The 18,763-nt window shown below is 47.4% G+C and overlaps 1 long non-coding RNA gene across 5 annotated transcripts; it reads left to right on the top strand.

Annotated features, from left to right (window-relative positions):
• The first annotated feature begins 1,634 nt into the window (after positions 1-1,634).
• On the top strand, positions 1,635-17,632 carry LOC133234149 (uncharacterized). Of its 5 annotated transcripts, none has more exons than XR_009732041.1 (4): positions 1,635-6,732; positions 7,004-7,144; positions 8,440-10,343; positions 14,874-17,632. It is a non-coding gene; the product is annotated as an uncharacterized LOC133234149 (long non-coding RNA). The 5 variants fall into 5 exon arrangements; XR_009732043.1 differs by lacking the exon at positions 14,874-17,632 and having other exon boundaries at positions 1,662-3,269; positions 3,463-6,732; positions 8,440-13,673; XR_009732044.1 differs by lacking the exon at positions 14,874-17,632 and having other exon boundaries at positions 1,662-2,624; positions 3,102-6,732; positions 8,440-13,673.
• The last annotated feature ends 1,131 nt before the right edge of the window (positions 17,633-18,763 follow it).

Raw genomic sequence — 18,763 nt, forward strand, 5'->3', positions numbered from 1 at the left:
TGCTGGAGGACTCCATGTACTAACCTAACAGTTTCCCACCAAAACAGTGATGCAGAATCTATTCCAGCCCTCATTTTCCTGAATAAGCTAGAAGTAATCCATATTGGGCAAGACTGGGAGTTGACCTAGTACAAAGTTACCTTTGCTTTCAACTAGAATTGCCTGGATAGTAAGTACATATAAATAAAAACTTCTTTCTCCTTAGGGGGGATTCTACTGCTAAGGGAGAGAAAAGATAATTGCCCTCCCAGTTGTTGCATATATTCAAAATGCGCATTATGGTTGTCCCAGTAAGTGTGGCTGTGTGAGAGCCAATATGTGAGACACAACTATATGGCTCTATTGTTGATGGTGGTGGGTTTTGTTAATTTGTCTGCAGGTTAGTTGGTTGGTTGTATTCACAATTTTTTTTTCAGAAAAGTAAAACATTGCTTAGGGGATAAGTGATAAATTTTCTTCTTCTATTTTTCTGTATTTTTATTAATGAGATGTTATTCCTGCGATACGGAAATGCAAAGAATGTCTTATGTAAACAAATCTCTAGGTGATCAATGAAAAATGTTTTTTAAATGTTTCCAAAAGCTGCATAATTGAAATGTGAAAATGGAAGGTGGGGAGAAAAGACTGCTTTACTAGCAGGAAATATCCTGCTCTGTGTTCTTTGACAGATGTCCAAGTGTCAGCCAAAGGTTGGACCTGCAGGGCAGATAGTGAAGCAAAAATTTCAGCTTGAGTGAAGCCATTACCAGTTCCTGTCAGACACTGGGGTGGGGGTTGGGGAGGAGGGGGGCAGAAAACTCAATGACTGCAGGGCTTGACAGGTAACATTCAGTGAGCAGCTGAGACATTTTTACTACAACCAGGTAAAAGTAAGAACCACCCAGCTTAGGCTCTCCCCAATCCTTGAGCCTCAGAAACATAGAACAATTGATTGTAATTTTAAGCTGCTAAATTTGAGGATAATTTATTAGGCAGTGATAGATAACTAAATGGTTACTGACCGAATTGTACAGAATCATTCATGATAATAAGTGATAATAACTAAATCAGTTTTTTTAAAAGTGAGCAGGTGAGATGGAGACAAAAATATTTCACTTTCCTCTCTACTGTTAAAAAAAAAAAAAAAAGAAGATAACATTGGTGACACTGACAAAAAGAAGAGGTGGGAACTTCTGGTCCAGTGGTAGGGGATGCTTGCCAGTGCAGGGGACACGGAGTCGATCCCTGGTCTGGGAGTATTCCACACGCCTCCGGCAAACTAAGCCGGTGCACCGTACCTGCAGAGTAGCCTGTGTGCAGCAGTGAAGACCCAGCACAGCCAAAATTATTTAATTAATTATGTTTTTTTTTTTTTTAATAAAGATAAAAAAGGAGAGATGGGCCTAGGCTGGACTGGATTTCAGCCCTTACTACAGGGTCAGTGTTTTTTCATGGCATGCACCATGCCAGCTCCCCTGTTCAAGAGACAGAAATCCCAGATTTCTGTGTGAACCTTTTCAATCCCGAAGACAAGTACTTCACATTTTTTAAAATTCGGAGAGCCCAGCAAACACTTCTGTGCCCCCATTTAGACCCCTGGCCACCAGTTTGCGAACCCTAGATCCGTGGCTATTTTCTCGTGGGTTTGGCTGTTTTCCGGACCAATAAGGTAAGCTCGGAGCCTCGGTTTACCCACGTACACAGGCGGGGATTGGGGCAGATGGTTCCGTGCGGGCGCTGCCTGGGTGTACTGGCTCGGGCACAGCGCATCCTCGAAGAGTGGATACGAAGAGTAAGCGTTTGCATCTTTGAATTCAGGGAGAAGTAGTCTCTGTGTGCGGTCAGGTGACCCGGGTCTGATCTGCTCAGGCACGGGCGATTTAGGGGAAGTGAAGCTATAGGAGATGCCCTTGTGGAAATGCAAGTTTCTGCGTTATCCTCCTTCCAGCGTATCCTGGGGGTTAGGCAGCCCTTCTCCTGCCCTCACCCGGGGCCAGGACACAGAGGTGGACTCTAGTCTAGCTCTAGTGCCTGTCCTGTTGGGGAAAAGTTGGCTTGGAACCCTCCTCTAGCATTCAGCCATACAGGGGCTTGGAATCCCGGAGCCCAGTCGCTCTACAGGAGAGAGAAAAGGAGAGAGCTGCTGGCCCGCGACCTCCGCGAGCTGTTGCCATGGCCACAGCGGACTTTTGCTGTGAAGTGCGGTGACCACACCCCCAACTTCCCTTCTCCTCTCGCCTTCTGGATGACGTCATGGGCGTCCTCGGCGCTGACTGGCTACCTGTGGGTCGGTCTCGCCTTTAAAGCAGCCGTTCTCCCCCGACCCCCGCAGCTGCAGCGGCGGTGTCGGCGCCGAGGGCACCCTGCCGGGACTCTGGATCCGCCTCTCGCCCGGGCGGAGCGGCCACTGCTCCGGACAGCACCGATTACCGGAGAGAGGCAAGTGTTCAAGGATGCTTCACAGGTTTTTTCCTTAAGCTCCATCTCCCTCCCGAATCCTCCCCGCTCCTACCCGCACCCCTGCCCCCACATCTTCAGCTTTTAGGGGAGAAGCGAGGAGCCGGCGGCGGGGTGGTGAGGGGATTTCTTCCAGAGAGGAGTGGAGAGCAGTGACCTTTCTTCCAGGCCGTGGCGACCCAAGCCAGGTAAAATCCCCACCAGGATCCCCGGTCCAGTTCTCTGCCTCAGGGCCAAGGGTGTGGGGTTGGAGGAACTGCAGAGCGGAACTGAGGTTCCCCAGGATGAGCCTGGGGCTGCCTTGGGGGGCCAAAAGGGGACAACCGACCTTGGCATCTGCCAAAAGTGCTGCAGCTGCCCCCAAATTCAGGAAGCGGGGCGGGGAAGACGGTAAGGGCGCCTGGAAAGCAGGAAGCGGCTCCTAAACCTGACACCCCAGCGCTCCAAAGAGGGTGCTCGACCCTCTCGGAGCAATGGGGGCGTTTAGTTCTCGTACCCACTCCGCCGGGCGACGCTGAAACCCGGTCTTCCGTCTGTTTGGCTGGGTTCAGCGCCCCATCCGAGATGCGCAGCACCCCCCGACCCCGGAGTGCGCGGTCTCCGGCCACAACCTCCCCAAGCTCACCGTGGCCGCCGCCCGGTCTCCCGCGCTCCTCGCTTTTCAGATTCCGAATTCAAGCCGACCTGTTGCACGCAGAAAAGCGGCAGGGTGAGGTGTTCCAGGGCTCTCCTCCCCGCCTTGCCGGCCTCCGCCCGCCACGAGATCTGACAGCCAGGAGCCCCCGGGACCTTTCGTGCAGACGCCGAGAGCCTAATGCCGAAAGAGAAAAGGTGTAAGTGCTGGGAGGCCACCGGGTAATTATCCCACTGCAAACTGCCGCACTGTTATTGTGGCAAATCATCCCGCTAACCCGGGGAAGGAAAAGGAGAGGCGCGGGGGATTGAGCCGGGCAGGGAGTCGGGTCTACTGCAAAAAGCGCATCCAGTGCAGACAAGTCCTAGTCTAGCCTTTTACCCTGGCGGCAGACGGAGCGCCTGCGCTTTACGTCCCTACCTCAGAGTTAAAACGGGTCGGCTGATGGTCCCCAGAGCCCCTCCGCAGCGAGTCCTAGACTTCAGCTTCAGCACCAGAGGGTGGACAGCGCCCTGCCGGTCTTCGCCCAAGGGTGGGTTCCCGCCGGTACTCTGCTTCTTAGCCCAGTTCCCCAGATCCCTCGCGAGGGAGGCTGGGAGGCGAGACAGGGTTCACCAAGAAAAGGAGGGGAAGGGTTTCATCTTCTCTATTTTCAGGAGTTTAAGTATCAAATTCTGGGAGGGCATTCTATCGTCCCTCCTCTAAAAGCATTTGGAATAACTTGGTGCCAAGTACAGGCAGGTTGTCGAAGAGGAAAGATGCGCACCTGTAAGTGGTGAGCTTAGGCACAAGTGGGACAGTGGTTCCAAGTCACATTTTCTCTACTGCGAAACCCCCTTCTCTCTCACTCTCCCCGAAGTCTCCATAGGCCTTAATGCTGGTAAATGAAGAGAAAAGCGTGGAATGGTGGGAGGAGATATCGAGCTATGGAGGTCAAGGTAAAAACCACATTTGTCAGGGCTGCAACAACTTAGTGAAGATGAAATCTGTCCAAATTGCACGTTGAGGTCCGTTTAGCCAAAGGAGCACAGAGTGCCCTTTGTGTTAGGAGGTGAATGACTATTTTGCCAAGAAGGAAAATAGCCACCAAACGGAAGATGTTATCACAAAAGGGCTAACAGGGGTGGTGGAGGAAGAGAGGGGGACAGGACCCCGCCCCCCCCCAACTAGAGTGTGGTTGCCAGGCAACCAGCCCAGCCTCTTGTTTCCCTGGTTACACTGAGTGGAGGGTCTTTGGCTATTAATTTATCTGTAAGCACCTTTATTCTTGAAAATATCTGCTTTGGTGCTCCTGCCTTCGCTGGTCTGGATGTGAGTCAACAACCGCTTCCTCAAAATTCCTGGGGGTAAGAGTAAATCCTGGAAGGCAAATTATTATTTTTTTTAATCAAGGTGCCTGGCAAAGCAGCTACCTTTCTGCCACCTCAGTCCTTCCTTTCCTTTCTCCCACCTCCTTCAGAAAGGTAATCATATCCTACCCTGTCCTTTCTCTGGGGTTTACTGGGGCTTTTATTTTCTCCTATGATCCTTTAGACAGAAGGGCTCATCCCCTGCCACCCCAGCCCTGTGCGCTTTGCTTTTTTCCCTTTACATGAGAAAGACACATTTGTTCTTCATGAACTGGAGGGAGAGAGGAAACTGTCCAACAGTGTCTCCAGTAGAGAGAGGCTTTTTCCTTGGTTTGGCAGTGATTCCTTCCTTCCTAAACACCCCTCATGCTGGAGAGGGTGAATTCTTGATTACCCCTCTCTTTTCACCTCTTCCCACAGACCACACAGAAAGCACAAGTGGTGAAAAATGGGACTCCCTTGCAAAAGCCATTTGCATCACCAGCATCAGATTCCTCAAAATTCTATTTTCTTTCTCTTAGCTCTGCCTTCATAATTAGGAAATGAAGCACTTAAAGCTTCAAATCTTCTGAGCTTTTTCATTTCCCTGGATTGACAAACACTGATTCTGCTTTTCACCTATCAGACTAGTCTGCCTGCATTCATTCACAGTATCTGGGTAGAAAATCACTTTACCCATAATTTCTCAAAGGCAGATGTAACATTCTCAGGATAACTGAAGGGGAAATTGCCAGTAAGTTAACAGAACAACCTGAGCTCTACGCACTACTTTACTCAGAATACTTCTTAAGAGCTATGAACTTTCTTTTTCTACAATAAAACCTTGTTTTAAACTGAGCTATCACTTGACAACAGAGGAATAGAGGAAATCTCTCTTCCAGGTATTAACTATCATTTTTATCTTTGTTGCTCTGCATTACAGACACACATATCCTTACTTTTCACCTTTTCTTTCACTCATTGCTAATGTAAAATTTTTTTTAAAAGATCATTATAATTCCAGACTAAGTTGAATGCCAAAATTAACCTCCATAGGCTGGCTAGATATAATTTTGGGGATATTTACATTAAAATGCTTTCCCCTCACACGTTACTATAGAAACTTCTTTTTAGTTCAGACCAGACAGCTGGTCTGCTTTTTGTACTTTTCTTCCCAAGGAAGTGCCTTCCTTTATGAATTCTCTGGGGCAGCTATCATTGATCACATCAATAAAGTCCCATAGCAACAGTGTTGTTTTTTTTTTATTATTATTCTCTTTCTGCTCATTTTCTTTATGGACAAAGGGTCTACTTTGCTTTCAAGAAGAGAACTGAGATCTTACTGGCCAGAAGGGAAGAAGCATTCTTTCATTGGTTGGTGTATGTTGCCTTGTCAACCAATCAGAGGATGCCATTTATCCTTTTCTGACTAGCTAAGTGAGCAGGGTACCCAGAATGATTGAATCTGCTTTAGTACCATCCAGTAGCGGTAAAGGATGGAACTCAGAGTTCTGAGATCCAGGATGTGCTATTTGCTTTGGCCAATTCAGATTCATTTGACTTGCAAAGATGAATTTTGTTACCTAGTTACTTGTAGCTTACTCGAACACATCTGAATTACATATTATTCTTTTTTTAAAAAATTTTTATTTTATTTTTGGTTGAGCTTGGTTTTCAGTGCTGCCTGGACTTTCTCTAGTTGTGATGAGCAGAGGCTACTCTGTAGTTGCGATGTGCAGGCTACTCATTACGTTGGCTTCTCTTGTGGAGCATGGACTCTAGAGCTCAGGCTTAGTAGTGGCGGTGCTCGGGCTTAGTTGCTCCGCAGCATGTGGAATCTTTCTGGACTGGGGGTCAAACCCCTGTTCCCTGCATTGGACAGGCAGATTCTTAACCACTGGACCATGAGGAAGTCCTGAATTACACATTATTCTGTGAATTTTTTTCATTTTAAAATATATTACGATCATCATTCTTCCAAGTCCATGCAGATTATGGGTGTCAGCACACCAATGGTCCAGGGATCTTTGTGATTTCCCTTAGAAGTATAGAATTTTTCCTCACCCTAAGGGATTTGGTGAAAACTGAGTTGAGGTTGGGAAGCTAGAAGAGGAAAGAGCTTTGTTCCTTATGATGAACGCATATCTCAGCGTTTGGATTCATTCTGTCCAACTTTGATGTCCCTGGTAGTTGTATTTGTTTGTTTTTCTATTTTAATTCTTCACAGCTGTCTTCTGGCCTACATTTTCAGTGACGAAAAGGTGGATAGATGCAGACAATGACCCTCTAATTTGGTGTAAGAGAAGATATAACTTTCCAGGAAGGCTGTGACAGGTAGGTGGTAGAGATCCCTGGGACTGGAGATTACCCAAATCTCTCATGGTGCTGGAGTTGGGCAGGTCTTTTTTTTTTCTTTCTCCCTCTTCCAAACAGTCTTGCTTAGGGATGCTCACATTAGTCTCCACTTCTCAAAAAGGAAAAAGAAGTGAAGTCGCTCAGTTGTGTCCAACTCTTTGTGACCCCACAGACTGTAGCCTACCAGGCTCCTCTGTCCATGGGATTTTCCAGGCAAAGTACTGGAGTGGATTGCCATTTCCTTCTCCAGGGGATCTTCCCTATCCAGGGCTCGAACCCAGGTCTCCCGCATGGTAGACAGACGCTTTACCGTCTGAGCCACCAAGGGCACGTCAAAGTTCCTTCTCTTCCAAGACAGAAATCATCTGACAACAGCCTAAGAAACCTTAATGTAAGTACAGACCCCATTGGTCAGTCTTTTCTTGTTCTTGGCTGGAGGGGATCCTGGGAGTGGACAGAATCTCGACCATGATGGTGCTATCAAGAGCCACCTCCTTTAGCGACCCCATCTATGCCAGAGTCTGACTGGGGCAATGACCTAACTCTAAGCCTTTCAATAATAGAGGCTATGTCATGTATACCTTTGATTCCCTGGAGCTTAGTCACACTTAAAGTAGGGACTCAGCAAGTATTTGAACTGAATCTTACAGGCTAGTGTCAGGACAAGTCCCTCAACTTCGTGTTTATGACAATGGCAGCTGTAGTCTGCACCCTCCCCCGCCCCTCTCTTCCCATATTCCCTAGCTCTCTTCACAAAAAGATAAATGAAGGCTCAGTTAATTGTTTCCATGGTTACATGGAATGGCCACCCTGAGGATCCCTATCACCCCTTACTGTCAGAAGGAAAAAGAGAGGAGGGGTTTGGGGATCTTTGTCAAGGAGGAAACCATGGAAACAAGCGTTGCTAAGGGGATGGTGCTAAATTCAGAGGAAAGAAACTAAAAGTGGGGAGAGGGAGTTGATGGGCTCAAGGGCAGGTCAGTTTTTCAAAGTACATTTCTCTGAAGCTTCAGCAGCCTCTTTCACTTCTTGCATCTTCCCCCCAACCCAGACAGAGCCCAGAGTTTAAAAATTTTAGAAAACTGGGGCTACTGTCAGGTTCAAGGCCATCTCCACTGGTCCTGCAAGGAAAAAGCCAATGACAGTGGATTTGTTGTGTTCACACCTCATGATTATACTCTTATCTCTGAACTCTGCCTCACTGCTGATCAGTTTCATCTAATATGAGCCAGGCTCTTGCGAGGCTTTGGAAAATAATCATCAGCAAAATAGTCCCTGCTTGCATGGTGAGCTGATAGCAGGACAGTCCCTTGGTGGCTTTAGAGGCAGGATTTGCTCACATGGGCTGGACTGGACAGTCCTGCATAGCAGGACATGGCAGTGTCCAGGAGTCTCTCCAAACTCTCTATGTAATACCTTTTAGCTTATCTATTACTATCTGAAGTTTACCTGAGAGCTTGCTGGGAAAGGCCAGTTTTTCCTGGGAATACCTAGGGCTCTGGCCCCTCCAGTGACCCTTCACCTTGGTTAGCCTTGCCCTCTGATATTAGCACTCTTGTCTCTGAAACTGCACACCAAGGATGATGAACTAGTCCTCTCTCAACAGTGCCAAAGAGACTTAGGTTTTTTGTTTTTAAACTTTTTGGCTGCAGCACTCAGCATGCAGGATCTTGTTTGCTCCACCAGGGAACTGAAACTGCACCTTCTGCAGTGAAAGCTTGGAGTCTTAACCATCCTGGTAACTCAGAAGGTAAAGAATCTGCCTGCAATGCAGGAGACCTGGAAGATCCCCTAGAGAAGGAAATGGCAACCCACTCCAGTATTCTCGCCTGGAGAATACCATGGACAGAGGAGCCTGGCAGGCTACAGTCCATGGGGTCGCAAAGAGTCGGACACGACTGAGCAACTAAAACACACACACACAGTTATTTTCTTTTACAAGAAGTTATCGGCAATAAATCCCTCTTTCTTCCTTGATGACTTAGCTGGGATGGGGAGCCCTCAAGGCCCTGCACCTTGGAGTTGCAGAGTTAGCACCTTGCTAGGGAGTGGAGGAGGGGGCAGTCTTAGCCTCCTGGAGAGGGACACCCCTCTCCCCTCTATCAGGCTGACTGCTGGAAGGGGCTGAGCCTCCCAGCTGGGTGCTGCTGGTCTCCTCCACATCCCCTCCTCTTCAGTTGCTCTGGGCCAGCCCTTCCCCACTCCAGGCGGGTGGAGAGAACCAGCCCAGAGATGGAGGGATGGGCTACAGAGGAAGAGCCTGTAATTAAGAAGAGAAAGAATTAAAAGCAGCACAAAAGGGAAGGGTAATTATCCTTCAGCTGCTGCAGAAATACAATTAGGGCCGTGGTCTTGGAGCCGCCAGGATATTGTGGCTTTGGCTAATTAAGAAGCGGATATCCCCTGCCAGGACAATTAGTGGCCTGCCTGGCCAGCGAAGGGCGGGGCGGGGGCCCTTTCCCTCCCCTCCATCAGGGTCCAGGCCTGAGGAAATGAAGCACAGAGCCCAGCTGGGGTGGGGGGTGGGGCGGGGTGGAGGTAGGGGGGCAGGACTAGAACCCCTTCTACCCCGTCCCTGCACCGCTTCCCCTTTTCCCTCCCCTTTCTAGTCTGTGAGGCCCAGCACCCCTACTCCCACTTCATTCAGAGCTGTGGCTCTCTGAGTACAGAGGGCATTGTCACCCGAGGCCTTGACTGTAGACTTGGGTATAGATGGGGGTTCCTGATAGAGACAGGTCACCATAACCTGGAGCTCTTTGTTTTTCCCTTTTCCATAATAGCACAGAGCTTTGTGATTACCCAAGCAAGGCTGAGAGATGAGCCGCCTGCTGCTACCCTTTAAAAATTACACCCCCCTATCATTATTAAGGAAGTATACTCATTACAGAACATGGAACCCTCCAAAGAAAAAGAAAATAGGGAAACAATCCCTACTCCCCACAACTGAATAGAGGCTCCGGAGAATTCTGGAGTGGGGGAGGGGACGGGTTTGGACACAAGCTGGTGCGGCTGCAGGGTCAGGCTGGCTGAGGTGGGGTGGGTCCAACGTCACCGAACGCCTGGCGGGATGGATCACGTGTGCGCTGCCGCCGTGGAGCAGCCAGCCCCGTCTGGAAGACTAGTGATTTTGTTGTTGTCTCCTGCGCTCAACAACAAGTCCCAGTCTGCCGCATGGTGCCGGCCACCGCAGCCGGGGCAGGGGCGGGGCCGAGCACACCCTTTGCGGTGGTCCTTCCGTTGTGTTCTTTTTGCGCCTTCTCTGTCTCCTAGCAAACATCTCCCAAACTACTCTGAGCACCCGCTCTGGGCGGCACGCTTCAGGCAGACTCTTCCAGAAACAAGAACTGACTGTATTGTGGGGCGAGGGGTGGCCAGGGTCTCCATCCTCCACAAGGGGGCACCTGCTCATGACCTTGGTGCCTGCGATGCTGTTGCGTTGGCGGTGGAGGACATGCCTGGCTCTGGCCCGCTTGGACCTCGCCTTGCCTACCCGATGGGAGAGGCGGACTTGTGTGGACAGACCTTCTTCTCAACCCCGGAATCTGCCTCTGTGCTGCTGAGTCCAGACGCATCACCAGGGGAAAACTGAGGTGAGGAGGCTCACGACTCCAACTGAGCCTGGACAGCAGTCCCCCACTGTGGCAGAAGCAGTGGTCATCAAAACCATTTCCCAGCCTTTGTCTATGTCTCTGTGGGGGGACGCTGGGGGGAGGTGTTGCCTTGCCCTAGGATGGTCGCCAAATTCCAGTGATGATTCTCTCCATGAGGACAAATTTTTCAGCCAGCAAACTCAAATGTCCTCCTCAGTCCTTTGTATGATTGAAGGTAAAAGGAGAGGGGGTGGCAGAGGATGAGATGGTTAGATAGCAGCACTGACTCAGTGGACATGAATTTGAGCTAACTCTGGGGAGTAGTGAAGGACAGAGGGGCCTGGCATGCTGCATCCATGGGGTTGCAAAGAGTCGGACACGAGACCTAGCGACTGAACAATACAACAAAGTCCTTTCTAAGTATATTCCCTGCCTCCTCTCCACCCTGGAGGAGGCATTCCTGGGATCCTTGGGTCAGAAAAGGGAAGTGTTGGTCAGCAGCCTTGGGAGGCAAAAAGACTCTTGGAAAGTCTTTTTTTTTTTTTTTTAAGAATACTAACACATCTTGCCAATTTAAATTGGGTTGGGAGCTGTACTCCTTTAAGGAACCCTAAAATTGCAACCGCTGCTGAGCTCACGTTTGCCTCTGCCACATGCCAGCTGTGTGACCTTTGGCCAGGCACTGGACCTCTCTGAACCAATTAGCCCTTCACGTCCATCCAGAGGTCGCTGTCTCAGCTCCTTTGAACTGGCTCTCCTAGTGCCCATTTCCTGCCTCTTAAATTCTCTTTATTCCAATCCTGCCTGAAGCAGGTGGGCAGCCAGTCCTATTAGAAATCTCATTCACACTTGGGAAGGCTGCAAATTGTTGTCACTCAGCAGGTGCGTGCCCTTCACTGGAGGAAAGGGGGCTGGACTGGGTAGAAGGGGACAGAAGTGGAGAACCGGGAGAGGAGGGGGATCAAATCTCTCCCAGGCAGTCTTCAGTATCCAGGGCTGCTGTGGAGACAGATGGGAGAGAGATCCTGCCTCTGTGAAACAAACATCTGGCAGGGTGGGTCGTGGGTGCTTTCCTGATTTGAGAGATGGACAGGAGTGCTGCTGTTGCTAGGGGCAAGGTGCAAAGTAGAGGGAGCGAGGCACTTCCTAGGGGGTGGGTAGGGGTGCCTGGCTTCCAATTCAGACACACCCCAGTTCCAATCCTGGATGCATCACTTAGTAGCTGTGTGACTTTGAGGCATCAAAGAGATGTGTGACTTAACATCTCTGAGCCTCAGATGTCTTAATTATAAAATGGAACTGATCATGTCCACCTTGTTAGGTTATGATAATCAAGAGAGGTGTCATAATATATAATGGCACATGTAAATACTCAACAGTAGTCTCTTGGCCTCTTGTTTCATAGTTTTTCTCTTCTGGTATCTGAGGGTACCCACAGGTCCCCTTCCTTGAACTAGGAACGAATGAGATCCACCATGTGTTGAAAGTGTAAGTCGCATCTGACTCTTTGTGACACCATGGACTGTAACCCACCAGGCTCCTCTGTCCATGGGATTTCCCAGGCAAGAATGCTGGAGTGGGTTGCCATTTCCTTCTCCAGGGGATCTTCCCAACCCAGGGATCCCATTTAAATGTTTATCCTTCCCCCCAGATCAGTATTTTGCCCACTTCAGGAGGCTCAATATATATCTAAAGAACGACTATAGACCAAGTTTCCCACCTCCCTTTCCCTTCCCCCACTTTCCCGTTTTAAAAATGCAGAAACCAAGACTTGGGTTGTTTGACTTACCTCTAAGTTACTCAGAAAAACAGACAGCTTATTACTTCTCAAGGTAACTTTCTAGGAGTCTCAGAACACAAAATGGTTCTTAATCCAAGGATCAGGTATCTGGGGTCCCTTATCTTAACTGCATCACCCGGGTTTTTTGTAGCTAGCAGCCCGATGAGCGCGCACGTTTCCAAGGATGAGCAGGGAGGCAGCGCCCTCTGCTGGGTCCTTCACGTATTTGCGCTTTAGCGCCCATTCTCAGTCTTGGGGGCAAACTAGAACCACTTGGTGACCTTTTGGCAAAACTAATACAATTATGTAAAGTTTAAAAATAAAATTAAAAAAAATAATAATAATAAAAAAAATCTCCAAAGTTCAGTTCACATTGCGGGCTAGTCACATCGGAATCTTGGGGGTGTCACCCAAGTGCCAACATTTTTTAAAACTCCGCAGGCAATTCCAATGTTCAGCCAAAACTGAAGAATAATTACAGATGAATTTTCTAAGTGAAGAAAATGTAGCCTAGAATGGAAAAACTTACGGTGGAGAATAAAATTCCCCTGGATCAAACCTTGCCAGTTTTCTATTAAAAATCAGTCATGTGGGGCTTCCCTGGGGGCTCAGTGGTAAAGAATCTGCCTGCGAACGCAGGAGACAGAGGTTCGATCTCCGATTCTGAAAGATCCCACATGCCATGGAACAACTAAGCCCCTGTACCACCACTACTGAGCCTGTGCTTTAGAGCCGTGAGCCGCAACTGCTGAAGCCTGAACACCTTAGAGCCTGTGCTTCCCACGAGGGAAGCCACTGCAGCAAGAGGCCTGCACACCTCAACTGGAGAGTAGCCCCCGCTTGCTGCAAGTAGAGGAAAGCCATCACAGCAGCAGAGACGCAGCGCTGCCAAAGATAGATATATAAATGAAAAATCTGTCACGTGAGACTTGACACGGTTCTAAAAATACTGGAAAGTCTCAGGAGTTGGGGGTGAGGTAGGAGATAGATGGGCTTCAGGTTGGGAAATTCTGAATCAGCCAGCCTCCTCTTTGCATTTCCTGAGATAGGTGGGCTCCAGTAGAGGAATTTACAATCAGCTCCCTGTTTGCTCTTGGAAATGGAAGTAACAACAGAAACAGGGTAAATAGCCAGTCCTTGTCTCTTGTAAACACCTCAGGGGATAATCATGGCGAGGACAAGGAGAAGCGAAAACTCTGTGTAAAGGATAAAGGAAATACTACACATGAGCAGAAAGGTTCCTTGGAGTCAAAAGACAGGATAACTCCAGGCCATAATGAGTCTTGCTCCTCCCAGAAGCCCTCACTTTGAGATCCATCTTAGTAAGGTGTGCGTGTGCACCCCAGGGGAGGGTCCTGAGACAAATTAACCAGAGTGGAGGGGGTGGTACAAAGCAAGATGATTGGCCTGAGGGAAGACAAAGACCTAGAAAACTGTCCCCTTACTTATAAAAGATTCAAACTTCAAAGGTGCGGCTGTCTCTCCGAGGTCACCCAGGTGTCTTTCCACACGTACTTTTCTTTTCAATAAACTTTTTACTTTGCCCTTTACCTTCTGTCTCCTTGCCTGAATTCATTCTTGAGTAGACAAGCAAGACTAGGGACCTAGCCCTAACTGCTTGCTCCTGTGGTCCAGTGGTTAGGACTCCCAGTCTGGAAAACTAAAGACCTTGCTTCCAGCTACCACTTGCTGCCGCTTACTGCTGCGTGCCTCTGAAATCAGGGGAAGATCTAAAGGTGCCACAGAGAGATCCAAAGTCACTGTTGGATCAAGAATGCTAGTAGAGCAGGAGTGTGCTTGAATAGAATGAGTAAGATACTTACATCGGCTCCCAGAGTTGTGCCAGCTTCATACCCTCTAACACATCAGATTTTAAACTTGAGGATGCATCAGGAAGCTGTCAATCAGGTTGTTAAAACACAGACCGCCTGGGCCCCACCCACCCCTGAATTTCTAAGTCAGTGGGTCCAACCTGTTTCCAGGCGAAGCCTAGGCTGCTGGTTGAGGACCACCCTTAGAGAACCACTGCTGCAAACCATGGCTGGATGGACACCCACCCTCCTGTCTGCACTGGGTCCAGCTACATGGGAATCCCTATAGGGTCCCAGATTGTCCTCAAAACAGGCATGAGGGATTTCCCTGGTGATTCAGTGATTAAGACTTTGCCTTCCAACGCAGGCGGGTGTGGGTTCAATCCCTGGTCGGGGAACTGAGATCCCCAATGTCTTGCAGCCAAAAAACCAAACCATAAAATGGAAGCAGTATTGTAACAAATTCAATAAAGTCTCTAAAGATGGTCCACATAAAAAAAAGAAAAAAAAGTCTTAAAAATAGGCACGTAAGGAAGTCAGAATGGTGCTTCGAGAGTGTGGCTTGATGGTTTGTAAGGGAAAACACAAGTCACACATCTCAAGTGCTGCTTGATTGACAAGGTAGAGGGAGAAAGGGCAGGACTTGGATCATGGGCTTTCCCTCATCAAGCCCAGCTCAAAGGGGTCTGTTAGAGAGGAGCCCCACTCTTTGTGGAAGGAGGAGGTAGTTTCATTTAAAGAATGGGAGGGTGAGAGCCCTAAAGTTTGGAGTTCACAGACAAGATATGCCAGTATTGGGCCATCCATATTGTATACTTGTGGACTTCCAACTTTTTTGCTGGATAATGTTTTGTCATAACCCATGATAGTTACAAAAGATGTATTGGAAATATTGACATCTTTTTTTTTTTTTTTTAACGTGTCTGTATTCATTGGAAGGAGTGATGCTGAAACTGAAGCTCCAATACTTTGGCCACCTGATGTGAAGAGCTGACTCATGGGAAAAGACCCTGACGCTGGGAAAGATGGAACGCAAAAGGAGAAGCGGGAGGTAGAGGATGAGATGGGTGGACAGCATCACCAACTCAGTGGATATGAGTTTGAGCAAACTCCAAGGGATTGTGGAAGACAGGGAAGCCTGGCATGCTTCCGCGGGGTCCCAAAGAGTCGGATGTGACTGAGAGACTGAACAGCGGGGACTTCCCTGGAGGTCCAGTGGTTAAGACCTAGTCTTCCCGTGCAGGAGGTTTGGGTCTGATCCCTGGCTGGGGAGCTAAAATCCCACATGCCTAGTGGCCAAAAAACCAGAACATAAACAACATAAGCAATATTGTAACAAATTTAATAAGAATTTTCAAATGATCTATGTAAAAAAAAAGTCTTTAAAAATTTTTAAAGATTTGTTTCAAACTGCTATATATATCATAGTAGTTTGATACCAACATTAACCATTTTTTTAAATACATGGAAAAAACTCTTATTGACAATGTTAAATTTTATCTGAGCCCTGTGCACCTAGAAAACATCAATGGTGAAGAAATTTCCCCTATCCTTTTGTGTTCCAGAAAATAGTTACTGCAAAGAAATACGGTGCCCCATATGACTGCGGTAAGACTCCTGGATTGAGTCCTGGCACCGCCGCTCCAAATTCCTATTCTTTGCCTCTTTGGTGATTAACTAAACTGTTGGACCTATGGATCAATTGGAATAAAATGCTTATAACCAAACATTGGTTAAGCTTCTTTTCTTCCCTCAGGTCCCTTGAACTTTGGCCCACCCAGAGCCAGTTTATTATCCCTCTGGACCCCTCCAGAGAATAAGCTGGCCTCAGGGTGAAACAGAGAAGACAATGGCACCCCACTCCAGTACTCTTGCCTGGAAAATCCCATGGACAGAAGAGCCTTGTAGGCTGCAGTCCATGGGGTCACTAAGAGTCAGACACGACTGAGCGACTTCACTTTCACTTTTCACTTTCATGCATTGGAGAAGGAAATGGCAACCCACTCCAGTTCTTACCTTGAGAATCCCAGGAACAGGGGAGCCTGGTGGACTGCCGTCTATGGGGTTGCACAGAGTCAGACACAACTGAAGCGACTTAGCAGCAGCAGCAGCAGCAGGATAAAATAATCTCCAAATCTAATATCTACTGATATAAAAGGATCTGGTCACTCTTGCTTCCACAATGTATTCTTTCTGGCCCTGTTTTCTCCTCCCTATAAAAGGAAACTCTTTTTGCCTAACTCTTAAGAATTAGCAGAGCATTTTCTCGATTGCAGTAAATCTCTCCTCCCAATCATCCACCCTACTAATCCTTTCAAATAGTTTCTCCTTACTTAATCTGGATTTGTTTTTTTAATTTATATGCAACATTCTTTGTTCTTCTTCAATTTATATTTCCATTCACCTTCTGCTATGGCGTTTTATCCTAGCATCATCTATTTTCATGTTTGGTAATAATTTCTGGAGAACCTGATCTCATTTTAATGCCGCAAAATTATGTACATCCATTTGAACTTGTTAACACTAGAAAAATGTCTTGTGACCCATAAAGTTTCCAAGCGTGATTCTTTTTTCTGTCTTGTGACCCATAGGGGTCTAAGTGTTATATTTTTTCCTTCCAGATTGAGATATTGTTGCATTATTTGTATTGCAAGTCAGCAAATGATAAAACACAGCATTTCATTGTCCAAAAATAATCTTTAAACATAAAAAGTAAATTTTCACCAGAAATGCCATTGGAAATGTGTCCCTTTAGGAGATGGATTGAACCAGTTATTTTTTCCATTAAGTTTATAAATCCAGGGATGAATATACTTTTTGCGAGAATGAGAAAGAGTTGGGCCTTCCAGTTTGTTTTTATGGATATAAGCACTAATAAACATTGTTCAGATAAAAGACAGAAGTGGAAGGAAGTTTTCCTAGCAATGTCTCTCAATTCTTTTGATTCCTGATCATTATCCAGCCTCACAACAATATTTTTAATGACCTATTAGCTGAAAACATGATTAAATCCTCCTTGGATCATAGCGAAAGCAAAGAATCAGAAACCAATAGACTTGTAGAAGGGTTTCTTGCCAGTCCTGGATAATAACCCACTGTTATTGTTGCTGTTCAGTCGCTAAGTCGTGTCCAGCTCTCTTGTGACCCCATGTAGCCTACCAGGTTCCTCTGTCTATAAGATTTCCCAGCAAGAATACTGAAGTGGGTTGCCATTTCTTTCTCCAGGGGATCTTCCTGACCCAGGGATAGAACCCATGTCTTCTGCTTGGCAGATGATTCCTTACTGCTGAGCCACCTGGGAAACCCAATTCATACTCAGAATTGGGAGACTCCTTTATTTCCTAGGGTAATGTTGCAGAGCAAAGTTTAGACTGGGTGTGTGTCTGTGACTTTCCTTTGTAAAGTGGGAGACAGCTGGTTATACAAGGGGAGAGGGAAGCTGTACTCTAAAGACTCCAGTTCCATTCTCAGGTCTAGTCCCATGGGAGTCAAGGATCTGGTAACTGACTCTATTAAAACCCTTCCTGTCCCCAGAGTTGCCTCTGACAAAGTCACCTTGTCTGAAAACAGCTGCTCTGCATTCCTTCCCTTCTCTGTCTGTCCTCTCAATGTTGCCTCCTAGGGAGCTCAGGAATCTGTCCCAAGCTCTTCATCCTCCTTACCTAGCACTCTGGCTGGTCTTCTCACATGGTGCAGTGGTAAAGAATCTGCCTGCCAAGGCAGGAGACACAGAGATGCAGGTTTGATCCCTGTGTCGCGAAGATCTCTGGAGAAGGAAATGGCAACCCACTCCAGTATTCTTGCCTGGGAAACCCCGTAGACAGAGGAGCTGGTGGGTTACAGTCTATGGGGTTGCAAAGAGTCAAACACAACTGAGCAGGCACACACACATGCACCACTCTGGCCATCAGGATCTTATCCTGCCTTAGAGTCCACAGTCACCCTGCTCCCACCCCTCTTTCTCCAGGCATGGTCCATTCCTCTCATACTGCAGCCAGAGTGAGCTCCCTCAAATGTAAATCTGCTGGTGAACCAGCTCTGGCTGAAACTCTTTCAGCTCCCCCAAACTGTCAGGAATCTGAGTAGGAATGCTTATCTCTCTAGCGGCCTTATCCTTTGTCCTGCTTCCCTTAAATCTGTATTCTGATCAGAAATAGGCCCAGGTACCCCTGAGCCTCTGGTTACCTTGCGATGGCACTGATGCTTGCAAAATGGAGCTAGAAGGAATCTGACTTCTTAGGTAAGGGTCTTGGTTTGGATTCGAGCTGTTTTTCCTTAATTTCTTTAAATGTCAATCTCCTTAATTGTGAAACAGAAATAGTATCTCAAAGAGTTCATTAGACTAAATGGGTGTATTGCCTGGCATGTTGTTAATGCTCAATAATAAATGCAAGCTCTTTATTATTGTTTTTATTATTCACGTTGCAGTAAGTTAGCTGTTAACCTCTGTTACTGTGCCGAACTGTGAGCAACTAGAATCTCCACCAACTGAGCTTATTCTATGTATCCCATTGCGGAGCCCATGGTAGGAACTTATTACTTATGAATAAAGTACTGCAAAAGGATCAGTGAAAAAAGTAGCGCCGAAGAAGCAATCCTAATTAAAAAAAATCTTTCTTTAGTGCTTATCAGGTATATTATTATTTCACCCGGTCTCCTCAGCACCGGAGGAGGTAAGGGCCACCTTCTTCAAATGTGGGTGTGTACACAGTAAGTCATTCTGCCTTTAGTGGCACGGAACTCATAAGAGTCCATATCCTCACCCAGGGAAGGGGATGAATTGGAGCCTGGGGACCTAGGTGGGAGCGGACCCTGGCGAGAAAAAAGGC

Source organism: Bos javanicus, chromosome 21 (assembly GCF_032452875.1).
Source record: "Bos javanicus breed banteng chromosome 21, ARS-OSU_banteng_1.0, whole genome shotgun sequence".
Lineage (NCBI taxonomy): Eukaryota > Metazoa > Chordata > Mammalia > Artiodactyla > Bovidae > Bos > Bos javanicus.